At 51.0% G+C, this 16,334-nt stretch overlaps 1 protein-coding gene, 1 long non-coding RNA gene and 1 pseudogene across 2 annotated transcripts in view; 1 reads left to right on the top strand and 2 right to left on the bottom strand.

Annotated features, from left to right (window-relative positions):
- The window catches only part of LOC127052745 (uncharacterized), a 74,308-nt gene extending 70,671 nt beyond the window's left edge, over window positions 1-3,637 (bottom strand). Inside the window, exon 1 of the mRNA XM_050956688.1 lies at window positions 150-3,637. The gene's annotated coding sequence lies outside the window, so the exon portion shown is untranslated. The remainder of the gene's footprint in view (window positions 1-149) is intronic.
- A 795-nt stretch (window positions 3,638-4,432) lies between these two features.
- LOC127052922 (uncharacterized) lies at window positions 4,433-8,580 on the bottom strand. The gene is made up of 2 exons (XR_007774892.1): window positions 7,141-8,580; window positions 4,433-6,464 (listed from the first exon to the last, which is right to left on the bottom strand). It is a non-coding gene; the product is annotated as an uncharacterized LOC127052922 (long non-coding RNA).
- Window positions 8,577-15,291, top strand: LOC127052913 (E3 ubiquitin-protein ligase TRIM58-like; annotated as a pseudogene).
- Window positions 15,292-16,334: the final 1,043 nt, after the last annotated feature.

The following is a 16,334-nucleotide window of genomic DNA, read 5'->3' as shown; positions in this document are numbered from 1 at the left end:
GAGGTTCTGGTATGGAGGCTCCTCCTCAGCCCACCTGCCCACCTGCCGCTTGCCTCTTGTTCACCTCCTCACCTCGCTTGTCCGCCCGCTTCTTGCCTCATCTCCCCACCCACAGGGGCCCCACAAGGCACAGGGCCCAAGGCACTCACCCCGATTTGCCATACCCAAGGGATGGCTCTGCCTGTGAGTTTGGTGCAAATCACCCATGGTGCTGTTCACTTGGCCCGTTGCTAGTCTGGTCACTTGTGGGGTCTGTGCACTGGGTGGATTTTCTGATGCCTAATACAAACTAAGAAGTAACTGAGGCGTTTGCCATACTCCAGGAGATTTGTAGGGTCTCTCCCGTGTGTGGATTCTCTGGTGTTCAGTAAGGTGTGACTTCTTGTGGCCGCTTTCCCCAAGAACTGGACAATTATAGGGTCTCTTTCTCTTGTAGATTCTCTCATATCTGAGAATGTATGAGCAGCTGCCGCTTGCCTCACTTTCGAGGTACTTGTGGGGTCTCTCTTCCATGTGGATTCCCTGGTGCTCAGTACGGTGTGCATGGTCATTGTAGCTTTCCCTGCACTCACTGCATTTGTAGGAGTTCCCTCCCATGTGAATCCTCTGAAGTCTGAGCTGAGACTGAAGCTTCTCTCTCACTCATTGCATTTGTGAGGTCTCTTCGCCATGTGGATTCCCTGGTGTGACACGTGGCCAGAAAGAGTTAAGCAGCTCACAGGCTAAATGACCCAGATTCAACCTTTAGCGACATGTTAGAAAAGTATGTAAATGGTAATTAGGTCGTTCCATGTTAGCTAGGCTAGAGCGTTGAAATGCAAACCTGTAGTGTTAGAAAATTAGAGGAAATACTAATTGTACGTTTACATCTATATTGTTAGATGTTAGCCAGGTGAACAGACAATTCCTGTCTATTACTATAGCTATTGATTCAGAGATCAAAAGGGACGGTTAACAGTTAGATGAACTGAAAGTGTGATAATGTTATTCTCTATATGTCTCTTTAAAGTTTGTGATGAACTGCTTAATGGATAAATCACCTTATGTTAATCCATGTAGTTAATTACCGGTATTGTTCGGGAAACCAAAAGTTACATCAAAAGCTTATTGTTCATTCAAGAACTCTGTGCTGTTCAGGAACTGTATAAACAATTCTTGGGACCTGATTCTGTCATCTCAGATTTGCTTCTGCTTTATCTGGGGAAGTATTGAGCTGCAAGATTGAGATCCCCAGTCCCATCTGGAATACCCTGGTATGGAACATTGGACTAAAATGATGGACTATTTCTAAGAACTCCTTGCAACTCGAAAGCTCACCAGGTCTACTATACTACTGTTTCTCTCCCTCTCCGGGGCCACCTCTGGCTGCAACACTCTGTGTCTCCCCTGTGCCTTGTGTCCCCACTCACTGCCCACCCAGGGAGATCCCCCGGGGCTGCAGACAGGAACTCACCCTGCTCACACATGGGCCAGAGCCAGGCTTAGGACCCAGATGTCCTGGGCTGGAATTGGAAGACCCCTCCCTTAGCCCAGCCCTACAGGACTTGCAGGGTTTGGAGACTGGGAACATGCTGGGTCCATTTCCGATCCCCAGAGCCAGGTGTTCCACTCCTTGCCCAGGGCTGCACCACATGGGGATGGGGCACTTGGGATGAATGGGAGGGGGACCCCTATAGTGTCGCCACTTATCCCTCCACCCACTCTGCTCCTCATATCTCCCACAGCCTCCATCCTCTTCTGCTGCCAGTGCTCCCATAGTGCCCATAACCCCACACTGCATGGTGACTCCCTGTGCCATCTCTAACTCCCCTGCCCCTCACAATGTCCCATGGTGTTTCCCCAGATCCATATGGTGTCACCTGCTCCCCCTCTCTGCACACGGCCCCTTTGCTCACCAAACTCCTGCTCTCCCATACCCTCCTGTGTCTCCTCAACTGGCACAATGCCCCCGCCCCCCATGGTATCTCCCCAACCTCACACAGTGCTGCAGTGCCCCTTGCTGCTTCCACAGTGCTCCTGCCCCTCCATGCCACCTTGCTGCCCTCTGCCCCCCCAGTGCTCCCCAACCCTGCTCCTCTGGTGCCACCCAACCCCCTAGTGTCCCCCACTTTATCCTAGCCCCTATTCTCCCCCACACAGTGCCACTCCACTCCTCCCTGCCTCCCCCATTCTCGTCCTGCCCCCCATGGTGCCCCTCCACTTCAAATTCCCCATCTTCCTGCTCTGCACAATGTGCCCCTGCCCCACTGCCCAGCATAGTGTCCCTGGCACCCCCTTCCCCTGACTCTGCTTTGTGCTTCCTACCCCACATGGAGCCCCCTCCTCGCCCCACAGTGTCCCCAGTGGTGACCCTCCTACCCTGCACAATGCCCCCACTGCTTCCACAGTGCCCCTGTCCCCCACCCACTCTGCCAACCTTACCCCACATGGTGCCCTGCTACCCCTTATCCCCTGCTGCCTACTACTCCCACTATATCCCCCCTGCAGTGCCCCCTCCCCACACACTCATCCCTGTCTCCCATGGTATCTCCCCACTTCTGTCCACACTTGTGCTTCTGTTGGTGAAACTTAATGTCAGTCAGGGGTGTGTTTTTTCACACCCCTGACCAACAAAAGTTTTACTGACAAAAGTGCTAGTGTAGATATAGTCTTAGAATCACTAAATCTGGATAGGGTCCAGAGGGATCTAGACAAATTGGAGGACTGGGCCAAAAGAAATCTGATGGATAAGTGCAGAGTCCTGCACTGAGGAAGGAAGAATCCCATGCACTGCTACAGACTTCAGACTGACTAGCTAAGCAGCAGTTCTGCAGAAAAGGACCTGGAGATTACAGTGGATGAGAAGCTGGATATGAGCCAGCAGTGTGCCCTTGTTGCCGAGAAGGCCAACAGCATATTGAGCTGTATAAGTAGGAGCATTGCCAGCAGATCGAGGGAAGTGATTATTCCCCTCTATTCAGCACTGGTGAGGCCACATCTGGAGTATTGTGTCCAGTTTTGGTCCCCCCCACTACAATAAGGATGTGGACAAATTGGAGAAAGTCCAGCGGAGGGCAATGCAAATGATCAAGGGGCTGGGGCACATGACTTATGAGCAGAGGCTGAAGGAACTGGGGTTATTTAGTCTGCAGAAGATAAGAGTGAGGGGGGATTCAATACCTGCCTTCAACTACCTGAAGGGGGGTTCCAAAGAGGATGGATCTAGACTGTTCTCAGTGGTAGCAGATGACAGAACAAGGCGTAATGGTCTCAAGTTGCAGTGGGGGAGGTCTAGGTTAGATATTAGGAAACACTATTTCACTAGGAGGGTGGTGAAGCACTGGAATGGGTTACCTAGGGAGGTGGTGGAATCTCCATTCTTAGAGGTTTTTAAGGCCTGGCTTGACAAAGCCCTGGCTGCAGGGCCAGTGCAACCCATTAGGTGACCTAGGCAGTCGCCTAGGGTGCTAGCATTTGGGGGGTGGCATTCGGGTCCTTCGGCAGCAGCCATGGCGGCCAGATCTTTGGCCGTCCCGGTCGTTGTTGGCATTTAGGCGGAGGGACCTGGGGCAGGGAGGCGCGGGGAGAGCCGTCTGCAGCAAGTAAGGGGGGGCGCGGCACACAGGGGAACCGCTCCCTGCCCCAGCTCACCTCTGCTCCACCTCCTCCCCTGAGCACGCCACCTCGCTCTGCTTCTCTCCCGCCCAGGCTTGCGGCGCCAAACAGCTGATTGGTGCCGCAAGCCTGGGAGGCAGGAGGAGTGGAGCGGCAACAGCATGCTTGGGAAGGAGGCAGAACAGAGGTGAGCGGATGTGGGGAGCTGCCGCACGGCTCCCTGGGCCAGGGGGAGCAGCCACGGGGGAGGGTGGGCTCAGGGCAGGGGGGTGGAGAGCTGCCACAGGGCTCAGGGTGGGGCACAAGGTGGAAGTTTCACCTAGGGCACGAAATATCCTTGCACCATCCTGCCTGGCTGGGATGATTTAGTTGGTGTTGGTCCTATTCTGAGCAGGGTATTGGACTAGATGACCTCCTGAGGTCTCTTCCAACCCTAATATTCTATGATTCTATTATTCTAACTGAACATAGACCCTGGATTTATGGCTTATTACAACAATCAGTAACCCACTAGGTCCCTCTTTGTCCTATGACTGCAGACGCTGCAGTGCAGACGTGTTAATAGGCTACCCTACCTTGAATTGTCCCTTGGAATCTGTGCTAACTAGTAATGCTGAACAATCTGTTCTACCTTGCATTTAACTGTGATGCTCCGAGTACCTTTCCCAGACCTGAAGAAGTGGTTTATGTGGCTCAAAAATGCGTCTCTCTCACCAACAGAGATTGGTTGGTCCAGTAAAAGATATTACCTCACCTACCTTGTCTCTAAGTGGGTCAATCAGACCTGTTCTCTGCATCTCAGGCAGACTAATTTAAATCAACAAGCAGGAAACCTTAATTTAAATAATCAGTTTTAATCTTTTGTACTCTTTAGTTATTTCCCTCCCAAAAAAGGGTTGATTCTCCTTGCTTGGTAACCGTTATAACATGTTCATTTGCAATTAAATATAGCCTTTACAGTAATTTTTTTGCTAATCAGGATACACTATATATATGCACATTTATTTAAACAGTTATATAGCTTAACAATTCAAAATTTTAATTTTTAGATTTTGTTATGTGAAAATTTTGAATGATACTTTTCTTATTTACTAGATGGTTAGTTATTCACATATGATTTGTGTCAAGCTGCATTTGGATGGCAATTGGAATTCAAATAAAATGGACAAAAATAGCATTTTAAAATTGTTTTTCATTAGTTAAACAAAATCTTAAATGTGCTGGATACATAAAATAAAGGGAGGCTATTTTAACCTGCTTTGCATTGAAAATTAAGTGAATTATTTAACAAGTGCAGTATTGTCTGTAGTTAGTGAATTGAATTGTTTGTTTCTGGTAACCATGTGCTTCAAATTGTTAGAACTAATAGATCTCACCATCTCACACCTCATTTTTATTCATAGATTGGAAGAGGAAGACAAGTTTTCCTGCTTTTTCAACTCCCAATCAATTTCTTAACACTGAATGAAATTATCACGTAACTGAACTAACAGCTGTACCACACTAACCAACCCATCTAGTTAACATGATACAAGTTGCAGAGTCTTGTGCCATCTTATAGACTAACAGACGTATTGGAGCATGAGCTTTCGTGGGTGAATACCCACTTCGTCAGATGCATGGTATTCATCCACAAAAGCTCATGCTCCAATACGTCTGTTAGTCTATAAGGTGCCACAGGATTCTTTGCTGCTTTAACAGATCCAGACTAACACAGCTACCCCTCTGATACATGGTACAGGTTATGCATGTTGACAAGGCTTTAGGGGCTAAAGATAGATCCACAAAAGGACTTAGAAGACCCCTAACTGCCATTTTAAGGGCCCAAAGCCGACATGTAGGCGCCAATGAGATCCTCCACCCCCACCCGGTGCAGTAGCTGCCTGTAGGCACCCGAAGTCTCACTGTTAAAGTCCCTGAGGCATCTACATTTCTGCCACTGAGTACATGCCTATCTCATACCTAAGCTCCCTGGGACCCTCCAACCAGGTGTTCCCTCCCCTATCTTACCTGAGAGGCCTCGGCTGGTAGCTGTGCTCAGTACAAGCAAATTTCAATTTATTTATTTTTAAAAAGGGAGTTTTCTAGCCCTCATGGTTGGAAAGAAGGGTTGGAATCTGTGACTCCTAACATCTCAAAACTCAGAAAGCGAGTACAAAAGAAATCTAACAGGTCTGCACTAGCTCACTCACGAGATAAGGGCTGGATGCAGGAATCACAGCGGGACGTTCTCTTCCCTGAGTTACAGATTAATAGATGTTAAGGCCAAAAGGGCCATTAGGGCTGTCCAATCTGACCTGCATAATGTAGGCTGGAGAATCCCACCATGGACTATCACTTGGGATCAGGTCTTGGTGGTGTCTCTTCCCAGCAACAGAGCAGAACCACCCCACGTTGCTACACCTTAGCCCTTCCTCCCTCCCAGAACTGCAGCTACTCCCTGAGCTACTCAGCGTCTGATGTCTGTGAGCAGTGAGTGCCATCCCATGCCGGCCACCCTGCACCGCCTGGGCCATCAGGGCACGTGAACTTTCCTGTGCTGGGCAAAGCGAGAGTTCTCATGGTACATGAAGCACTCATGGTATGTGACAGGGCACTCGCCCGTGTTCATGCACTGATGCCAGATGAGCTTGGAGAGACGGATGAAGCTTTTCCCACACTGGGGGCACTTGTTGGGCCTCACTCCTCTGTGGCTGAGGCAGTGCACCAGCCGGTTGGACCTGGAGATGAAGCTCTTCCCATATTGGTGGCAAAGATGCAGCCGGTTGACTGCGCAGGCCCCATGCTCAAGAACACTGGAGCCTCCGGTGACGCTCTTGGCGGTTTCGATGTAAGGCGTGGGCCATGCAGTGGTGCATGATGGAGTTACTCTGGAAGAGAAACTGACTGCAGTCAGGGCACTGGTAGGGCCGCTCCCCCATGTGCAGGGCCTGGCGCTCGATCAGATTGTAACCCAGCTGAACTGCAGCGCACAGGCCCTGCACTGGAATGGCTTCTCCCCAGAATGGTTCCTCCGATGCATCTACAGGGCCGAGGTGGTGAGGAAGCTTTTACCGCATTTGGGACAGGGGTGGCACTGCTCCCACGTGCTCAGCGGCTGTGGGGAGGGGACATGGGGCAGCGCCACCCTCTTGGGAGCTTTCTGCTGTCGCCACCTCAGCTCCTTGCCACCTCTCGTGGCCCTGACGCTGGCTGGAACACAGGAAAGCCAGTCGTGAGGGGTTGTCTATCTCGGCCCCATCCTGGGAACCTTCCACTATTATACTGGCCATCTTTGTAGTCTTGCCTGTGGCAAGGCATTCTGGGAAGCTTCATCCACCACGGCAGCCATTTTACCAGTCCTACCTGTGACAAGGCATGCTGGGAAATACAATCCACCATGACGGCCATCTAAACAGCCTTGTCTGTGGAAAAGCATGCTGGGAGAGAGGGCTGGGGGAATATAGTATAAAAAGCAATCCCCTTTTGGCTGCCTATGAAGAAGTTGGAACTTAAGTGCCTAGAGTGGAAATCATAGTTTTTGGCGTGAAATCAGCCATTTCATACCCAGCTGTCGGAGCAGGGGCAGGACTCAGCAGGGAAGGGAAGCACAACTTGGACCTTCTCAGTAGGCCAGAGAAACCTGCTCCTGTTCCTTATTTGACCTTCCATTCTACTTGGGTCAATCACACATAAACCCCTGAGCCCTCTGGACTCAGCCAAACAGCCTGGACTGCCCTAAACCAATGGAAAAAAACACAGAATGAGGCAATCAGGAATTACAGCTGCTAGACCAATATATTTGATGCCATTCCAATCCCTCCCCATTTCTGTAGCAGTATTTGTAGACTGCAGTTCTTAGGGCAGTGCTTTGCCTTCTGGTCCAGTATCTGTGCAATGTCTGGAGCGACAGGCCCTGCAATGACACTGCATGCAAAATATAACAATAATAAGCAAATTAGCTCCAGCACAAGTTACTTTCTTTTAATGCACTGAGTGAGCCAGGGCAGTAACTCTCTCTCTGAGGCTCAGTTCCCCACCTACAAAAGAACAAAAATAATCCTTCCTTCTGTATTGTCTATTTAGAGGGTAAACTCTCTGTGGCAGGGACTGTCTCTCACTTTCTGTCTGATCTCAGGCACTGTATGTCTGTGCAGCAGCTGGGCACAATGGGGCCCTGATCTCAGTTAACCATAGTATAATAACTTGAAGGGGACGTGGCACGCCATTCTCAGACAGCCTCAGAGCACTAATACGTCCTGTCTCTAGCTGTGAACAATCCCTGATGCTTCAGAGAAAGGGGGACATAGAGGAAATGAAGAATACATCTGGCCAAACTGTGCATGGAGACAAATATTCCTTCCTGGCCTCCTCAGTGGCCGTAACCCTGAAGCATGATATTTGATTATAGCCATTGTCTTAGTGCACAGCTGCATGTGTTGTGAGCATGTTGAAGGCAGTGCAGGCAATCCTGTTCTCCCCATGGCCTATGAAGGAAGGGGATTAATACAGGGACTCATAAAGATTGTGAGGCAGCTGACACTGTGGTGATGAGGTCCATAGAGCTAAAGTGGCTGGGCTGTAATAGACTCATGTCTTGCTCTGACTGGTCGGTTACACATGCAGGATAACTCACCTTCAGAGGAAGTTTCCTCTCCCTAGGTAGAATTTGGGTATCCATAAAGCAAGGGTGGTTGGATCCCTAAAAATGCTCTTGGGTTTGTGTGGTGTATTGAGGACTGTGTTTGCATTGCAAGCTATCACTTTAAGAATGTTTTTTTCCTGATCCTGTTTGCAGACTAAGGGGCTCTAGAGGGGAGTGTGTGATCAGTCAGCCTAGAGCAAGGTGGGTATATTGGGCCTCACTGCCTTAGGGAGCATCCTGCTTTGTCTCTCTCTGTTTTTGGATTCTTGAGGAGTGTTATTCTGAATTCTAGAAATTAAAGTAGCATCACGTTGCAACCTTCCAGCAAGAGAGTTTTATGTTTTTATCTCATTTCTGTGCATGTGCCATGAACGCAGCACTCTGTTTTACAGGGCATTGCCATATAGTGGCATGATGGCCTCAGTAAACCCTGTGGAGAGACTGCAGGATGAGGCCATGTGCAACATCTGCCTGGAGTTTTTCACTGATCCGGTGAGCATTGACTGTGGGCATAACTTCTGCCGTGTCTGCATCGGTCAGTACTGTGAGACGTGTGAGGTGGAAAGCCCTGTTCACCCTGCCCAGTGCCCCGTCTGCAAAAGGAAATTCAAGAAGGACAACTTCCGGCCCAACTGGCCGCTAGCCAACATGGTAGAGAACATCCTGAAACTGACGGCTGTGAGGGGAGAGGACCGAGCGGGGCCATTCTGCCAGCATCACCAAGAGCAGCTCAAGTTGTTCTGCGAGGAGGACAGGAAGGCCATCTGCGTGGTGTGCCGGGAGTCCCAAGAGCACCGGGACACAGGGTGGCACTCGTGGAGGAGGCTGCCCAAAAATACAGGATGAGAGTCTGCTGGGTGCAGGGGCTCCTGGGTGCTACTCTGCTGGGGAGCTGGGTGCTAATCACAAGCACTGCTGGGGTCTCCTCTCCACTGCTGAAACTTTGTTTGAAAGGGGCTATAAGTCTTTTCTTGTGTTTGAGAAAACGCTTTTCTCTCAGCAAGCTGGGCTGCTTATCCGTGCCAGGGGCAGGCCCTCAGGCTACCTGGTTCAGTTCCCAGCTGTGACACAAATAGACCAAACAATGGCTTTAGGGTTTCTCCATTGCAACCAAGGGAACTTCCATGTTGAAAAAAAAAAAACATTTTTTCTTTGGGGGGAGAGGAACTTCTAAGCAAATCTTTGGACAGGCTTTATTTACAGGGTAGCCTGTGTGTGGCTAATGGCTCACTTTTACTGGCACACAAGGACACCTCAGCAACTGATCCCAGGCAGGAGCAGTGGAAGTGCCCTAAAAGTGAGAGGCCCCACAGGCTCCTGAACTGTGGCCCCACCCCCCATGCCACCCATTCCCCAAAGCCCCACCCCTACGCCGCCCATTCCCCTGTGGCCCCATCCTCACCCCACCTCTTCCTCCAAGGCTCTGCTCCTGCACCACCTCTTCCCTCAAGACTCCACCCACCGCACACTCCTCTCTGCCCCTTCCCCATCACTCGTTATTATGGCCGATAAAAATTGGTGGCGCCATGACTCCCTGACCCCGCCCCCCGTTCCAGCACCCCTGATCCCAGGCCTCTGGATCTTCAACCACACGCCACTCCTGTTTGAGCTTACAAGCCAGGGGGCATTAGCTGAGATGCAGTAGCAGCCTTACAATGCCCTCTATGTGGTCAGGTCACAGGTCTGGTGGAAGCCAGAAGTGGTCAGCACCTCAGTGGCAGATGCATGGCCCTCCAGGATGCCCTCCTGACCAGTGCTGCTCTTCCCCCTCAGACCAAAGTCCAGCAAACCCTGACTCAGCTCAGGAAGGAGATGGAAGCTGCCAAGCGGTTGGAGACCAAGGAGAACAGGAAGATTAAGGAATGGCAGGTGCGTGTCTCCCTGGTGGAAAGGTAGATCCACTCCAGTTCAACCACAACCTATTGAGGCCTCGCTCTTGGTCACCTTATGTCAGTGCAGCACCCAGTGTGACAGGGCCCTAGCTCCTGGATACTAAACTGACGACTTCTTTTGTATTTAGTGATGAGCCTGGCTCAGGGATCTGTGGGGACTGAACCCAGGACACCAAAGCATCCACCTCTAAAAGATGAAGTTTATTAGTGCAATGACTGTAGATGTCCAAGCCAAGACAGACTCCCAGGGATGGAGCAGACACATACATGTGCTGTAGCTGCTGTGGGGGTCTGGGAGCACGTTAGCACAGAAGTAGGGGAGCACGGCTCAGGGATGCTGCTCCTCTGTCGCCCTGTGCTCTCTGAGGGCATCCTGCTCTGGCTTGAGTGTCCATCTCTCTGGGGTGGAATCCTGAGATTCTGCCACTTTCAGACCGGGTCCTGCCCTGCAGCCCCCTGTGTATCATGCACATGTGGGCTGTCCCTCGGGGACCCCCAACCCAGGGTCCATTCGGTAGTCAGACTTCTTATAGCAATAGCAGTGTGTCTGTAACAAAGTACTTCAGAGAGAAGGACCTTGACTCATCAAAAGGTCTCCACGCACATCCGTCTTACCTGGAATCCTGCCAACTCCCAGGGGGTCTAACTTTCCTCAGTCTAGTTCTCCTTAGCTCTCAAAAACCTTTCCCTCTGCCTTGAGGGTGTGAGCCTCTTTGAGCCCCTCACCCCAAAGAGACCCAGCCTCCCCGGGCAAATTTCTCTGGCAAGGGCCGAGCCAGGGCATCAAAGCAAATGCACTTTCATTGTACAGTAAGTGTTTCTGAGAAGCATATACCTGGATCCATCTGGCCCTTCTTGCGTGCCACTCCTGCCACCCCTGCTATCAAGCTGGATAGATCTATTAAGACAGTGAAATTCCCAGTAACTTGGTCAAGATATAGTCTGTCTAGACCATTATGGACTGTGCCAAATCTGTAACATCCATTCTAGCAATTTTAACGTCCTCTACTCCAGACTGTAAGTTAGGCCTGTATATACATAATTTTCCCCATGACAGAGCTTCATTCCTGATTTTTTACGGGAAAGTTCAGAATGAAATGAAGATTTTCTTTACTTTCTGAGCCAATGTGAAATTTCCCCTTTGGTTCAAATTATTCAATGGGAGACTCAAAGAGCTCAATTTCTTTAGCTTCTCAAGAAAAAGAGTGAGATGTGACTTGATGGCAGTGTAGAAGTTGTGACAAGGTGGGGTCTTATTCATCTTGTTATGCTGCATGTGAGTCTTACTGTCCTATACTAATATTGTGGGTACCTCGGTTTCCTAGTGTATTGCATTAATATTTCGATGGTGGGAATTGGGTGTGTGATTTTTGCTAAGGCCCTCGGGGCAGGTCAGGCTGCCCAGCTGTCTGAACCTATGTAACCTGAGACCCAGGAGGGCAGGGTGCGGCCAGGTAATACCTTTGGCCCAGATAAGTGAGGCAAAGAGAGGGACGAGGAGCAACAGGGGTGTCTGATGTTGGGTTGCTGGAAGCTGGCAGTCTGCTTGGGGGTACTAGAAGAGGGGGAGGCCAGGGCTTCTGGCCCAGGACTCCCAAGATGGACTTGGCTGAAAGTCACTGATTTCTGTGATAGCAAGCTCTCTTCTACGCTGTGTTCCTGTCGACCAATAACCCTTCCATTTTACGCTGGCTGAATGTCATGTCTGAGGAGTTGGGGTGCAGGGCCCTCCGGTTTCCCCAGGAGCCCCACCCGGGCAGACTCGCTGCGGGAAGCGCATGGTGTGGAAGGGGATGCTGAATGCTCCGAGGTCAAACCCAGGAAGGTCAAAGCTGTGTAAGCTTCTTGCCTTGGAGGCATTACGCTCAGGGAGAGGAGGCTCCCCCAGAGTCCTGACTGGCTTCGTATGGAGTAGTTCCAGAGCATCGCCCCGGTGACACCCTGAGAAGTACCTCCACAGGAGAAAATACTGGTTACTAAAAGACTCTTTGATCTAGCAGAGAATGGCAGAAAAAGAGCCAATGGCTGAGAGCGGCGGCCAGACAAATTCAAAGTAGATATAAGGCACAGATTATTAACACAAAGGGTCATTAACCACTGGAGCAAACTCCTAAGGGAAGTGGTGGATGCTCCATCTCTTGGTGGCTTTGAATCTAGATGGGACGTCTTTCTGGAAAATGCTTTTGTCAATCACAAGTTATTGGGCTCAGAACAGGGGTAACTGGGTGAAATTCAATGACTGGGCTATGCAGGAGGTGAGACTAGAATCTAACAGTCCATTATGGCCTTGGAATCTATATATTTATTAAATAAAAAATGTTGGTTTTGTTTCACTTTTCAAAACCTGGATAGTGGGGGGACATCAAACAATTTGGAGGAAATGGGGGGGAAGCTACCCCCTTCTCCCCACTTTCTCTGTTATTAAAACCATGTTCGATGAGAAAAGTGTAGGGGAAGGTTGGTGGGCTGGCTGGTGTGTAAGTAGCACATAGTTTATCCTCAGTCCTGTTGGTGTTATTTACTTCTCCCGGCAGGAGAAAGTGCAGGTTCAGCGTGAGATCATCATGTCAGAGTTCGAGAAGATCTGCCAGTTCCTGACTGAGGAGGAGAAGCTGCTGCCAGAGAAGCTGGCGACGGAAGAGAAGGACTTCGTGCAGAGAGTACGGACTAACCTAGATGACCTCTCGGAGCAGAGCTCTGCCCTGGGTAAACTCATTGTAGAGCTGGAGGAGAAGTGCTGGAAATCATCTGTGGAGCTGCTGGAGGTGAGAGTGTGTGGGGTGTTTCAGAAGGTGACTGGGTGGCCAAGAGGGTAAGGTACAGGGCAGTGATGTGGGAGGCCTGAGATTTAATCCCAGCCTGTCTCTGTGTGACTTTTCCTTCTGTGGACATCAGTTTCCCCAGCTGTTAAATGGGGCTAACTGGTAGAATTGGTTGGGAAATGACTTGGGATTTTTCCCTCTGCTGAAAAAGATTTTGTTTTCCTCAAATATTTAGGCTGCGGGGGAGGGAGGTTGGAAAAAAACCCAACTGGAAAATGTTAGGATTCACCAAACAAGCCTTTTTCACAGCAGACACTGATTCTCCTCCGTTTCTTCTCTGCAGGGTGTGAAATGTTCACTGAGCAGGTAGGTGACCATGGTCCATCTCTGTTCCATTTCTGCTACGGATGGGTGCCCTGGGAACTGAGATAATGACGCATTTCTCCCTGTAGTGCTGAAACTATCGAACTGCGGGAGCCAGAAGCCACACCCATTGAAGTGAAGAATAGATACAAATTCCCTGAGCGTTGCCTGGATATGAAGAAAATGCTACAGAGATTCAAGAGTGAGTAACACCACACGGAATGGAATTTGCTGGGGATCCCAGGGAGAACAGAAGAATATACACCCCGTGTGTGTTTAGGTAGGGGGTGCGAGGAGTAATTTGATACCTGGATGCATACACAGGGGACTCTCCAGTAGGAGTAGAGAGGTTAGTCACCTCTGTGTTTATCACTGGTGCAACTGCTGCTGAAATCCTGTGTCCACAATTCCAGAAGGATGTTGATAATTTGCAACGGGTTCAGGGAAGAGCCATGAGAATTGTTGAAGGATTAGAAAACCTGCCTTCTAGTGAGAGACTCAAGGACATCAGTCTATTTAGCTTAACAAAGAGAAAGTTCAGGGGTGACTTGATCACAGTCTATAAGTACTTCCATAGGGAACAAATATTTAATAATAGAGGCCTCTTCAAGCTAGCAGATGAAGGTCTAACAAGATCCAGTGGCTGCTAGTTGAAGTTAGACAAACTCAGACTGTAAATACAGCATGACTTCTTAACAGCGAGGTTGAGTAGCTACTGGAACAACTTACCAACGACTGTGGTGGAATCTCCATCACTGGCCATTTTTAATTCAAGTTTGGATGTTGTTGTTTTTTCCCCCTAAAAGATCTGCTCTAGTTCAAACAGAAATTAATTCGGAGACGTCTTGTGCTGCTGTGTTACACAGGCGGTCAGGCTAGAGTCTCACAGTTATCCCTTCTGGCCTGTGAATCTCTGTGCAGGTAGAGAGGGTGTGGTTTGTACATGAGGGGAGGTAGGCCCACAGTGCTGAAGTGGGGAGCCAGACGCGTGGGCACAGGGCCACAGTGAGGGGTAGAAGTCACAACATGGGATGAGGCTACATTCTGGGAGCCATGTTGCAGGGGTAACACTGACAGGCTCCGTTTGTTGGCAGGATTGAACCTACAACCTCTGGAGCTAAATACATGAGTCTCTACTGCCGAGCTAAAAGCCACATCGCTCTTAGCTAAGGCTGTAGCAGACTCATTAATCTCCAAATGTTCTGGGTGCCACTAGCTGGGGCAGAGCACCACACCCAGGAGGTGTGTGGGTTACAAAGGGACGTGACCTTGATACAGAGGATGGAGCTCTGTTTTGGGGGTGGGACCATGGTGTGGTGTGGGGCTATATTCTGGGGGCATGGCCACAGGGCAGAGGTGCAGCCAGGGCCTGTGGGTGGGGTCATGTGGTCCCTGGACCTTGGAGTGCTGGTCTGACTTTCCCATCTCTCCATATAGTGGACGTGACGCTGGACCCCGAGACAGCCCACGTGTGCCTGGAGCTGTCCAAGGACTGTCATGGCATGCAGCTGGGGGAGCCGCAGCTGGCCATCCCATCCCATGCCAAGCGTTTCGACAAGTACCGCTGTGTGCTGGGCGCGGAGGGGCTGCGTACAGGACGGCACTACTGGGAGGTGGAGGTGGAGACAGGCAACAAGGCCTACTGGACGCTGGGCATAGTGCGGGCTTGCTGCTCAGGAAGGGCTGGTTCAGCATGGAGCAGGAAGAGGGCATCGGGGCTGTGCGCCTCATCAGGGGCCAATACCATGCCCACACCTGCCCTGAGACCAGACTGTCCCCGAGCCGCAGCCCCCAGCTCCTGGGCATCTTCCTGGACTATGACGGTGGGAGCATCACCTTCTATGAGGCCGAGGGCATGGAGCCCATCTTCTCCTTTGCCAGCGGCGCCCCCTTCCCCAAGCCGCTTTACCCCTTCTTCTGGCTCATGTGCCCTGGCACCAGCCTCAGGGTTCACCCCATGGTGTGAGTGGGGGGAAGCAGGCCTGATGGACTGGGGAATAGCACGAGAGTGGGCAGTGTCCCTGACAGGGCCTCTGGGTGGGACAGCGGCTCCTGCCGCATCACACCAACACCCCACCCAATCGTCCAGTAGCTGGGGACCGCTCAGGGCTGTTGGAGTTGGGGGGCTCCCTCACCCTAGCAGCAGCGGTGGCAGGGGGCAGGGAGACGAGGTATGCCAGCCAGCTCCCCTTCCGCAGCTCTCAGGGCCAAGGGGGGCTGCCTCGGTAAGTGTGTGTATACACACTCCCATAGAACGCCTGTCCAGCCCTGTGCACCACCCTCGCCTACCACACACCCCGGCGCTGAGACGAAGCAGGGCAGACATGGCAGGGCCAGGCCTGGTTGTGCAGTGGGATGGGCTCACCCACACTGGTTGGGCCTCAGTCTCTGCCCCCTGGTGGGATGTCCTTGCACCCCCTCCCCCAGAGAACCCTCGCTCTGCTGGGTTGGTTTGGTGAGGACCATTTTTTTTTAGAATAAACTGAATGTAAAGATGTGGCAGGTTGTGAGTTACTGACCTCTCCGCCCCACCCCCGCCAGGTGTGTACCTCATGCCTACAGCAGCCCCGTGGGGCAGCACCATCTTGTGCTTCAAACCCTTGGGAGCTAAAACGGGAGTTATTCAGAACCCAGAGCTCATCGTCCTCCTAACTAAGGACAGTCTGGGGAGAAACCCAACCTAAAGCGTCTGCACTGCTGGGTGCTGCACTCCGGGCCTGGACTCCAAAACTAGACTGGGAGGCCATCCAGGCAGGGACAATGGCTGCGATCACAGGAGGGATCCATCAAGAGCCCATTATTCTTACTGTGAATTCAACCAGAATGGGGGTCCTGTTGTGCAGGGCACTGCACAGACGCTGGCCCTGCCTGAGTCTGGCGAGAGCCTGAGACAGTTGCTCTGAGGTGATGGGTTTCATGCACTGTGCCCAGGAGGCTGAATCCTGCTGCTCAAAGGCTCTGATAAACAGGGGTCAAATCTACGTGGCTCAGAGTCCTCTGGGAATGAGAGACCCCTAGAAAATTGATTTTTGATGACAATTTTTCAGTTTTTAAAAACCAAGCCCCTAGATTTTACATTTGGAGTCTTGGGGTTTACTT

Source organism: Gopherus flavomarginatus, chromosome 5 (assembly GCF_025201925.1).
Source record: "Gopherus flavomarginatus isolate rGopFla2 chromosome 5, rGopFla2.mat.asm, whole genome shotgun sequence".
Classification (NCBI taxonomy): Eukaryota; Metazoa; Chordata; order Testudines; family Testudinidae; genus Gopherus; species Gopherus flavomarginatus.
Note: the sequence above shows the minus strand (reverse complement) of the source record. Positions and strands in the feature narration are given on the sequence as shown.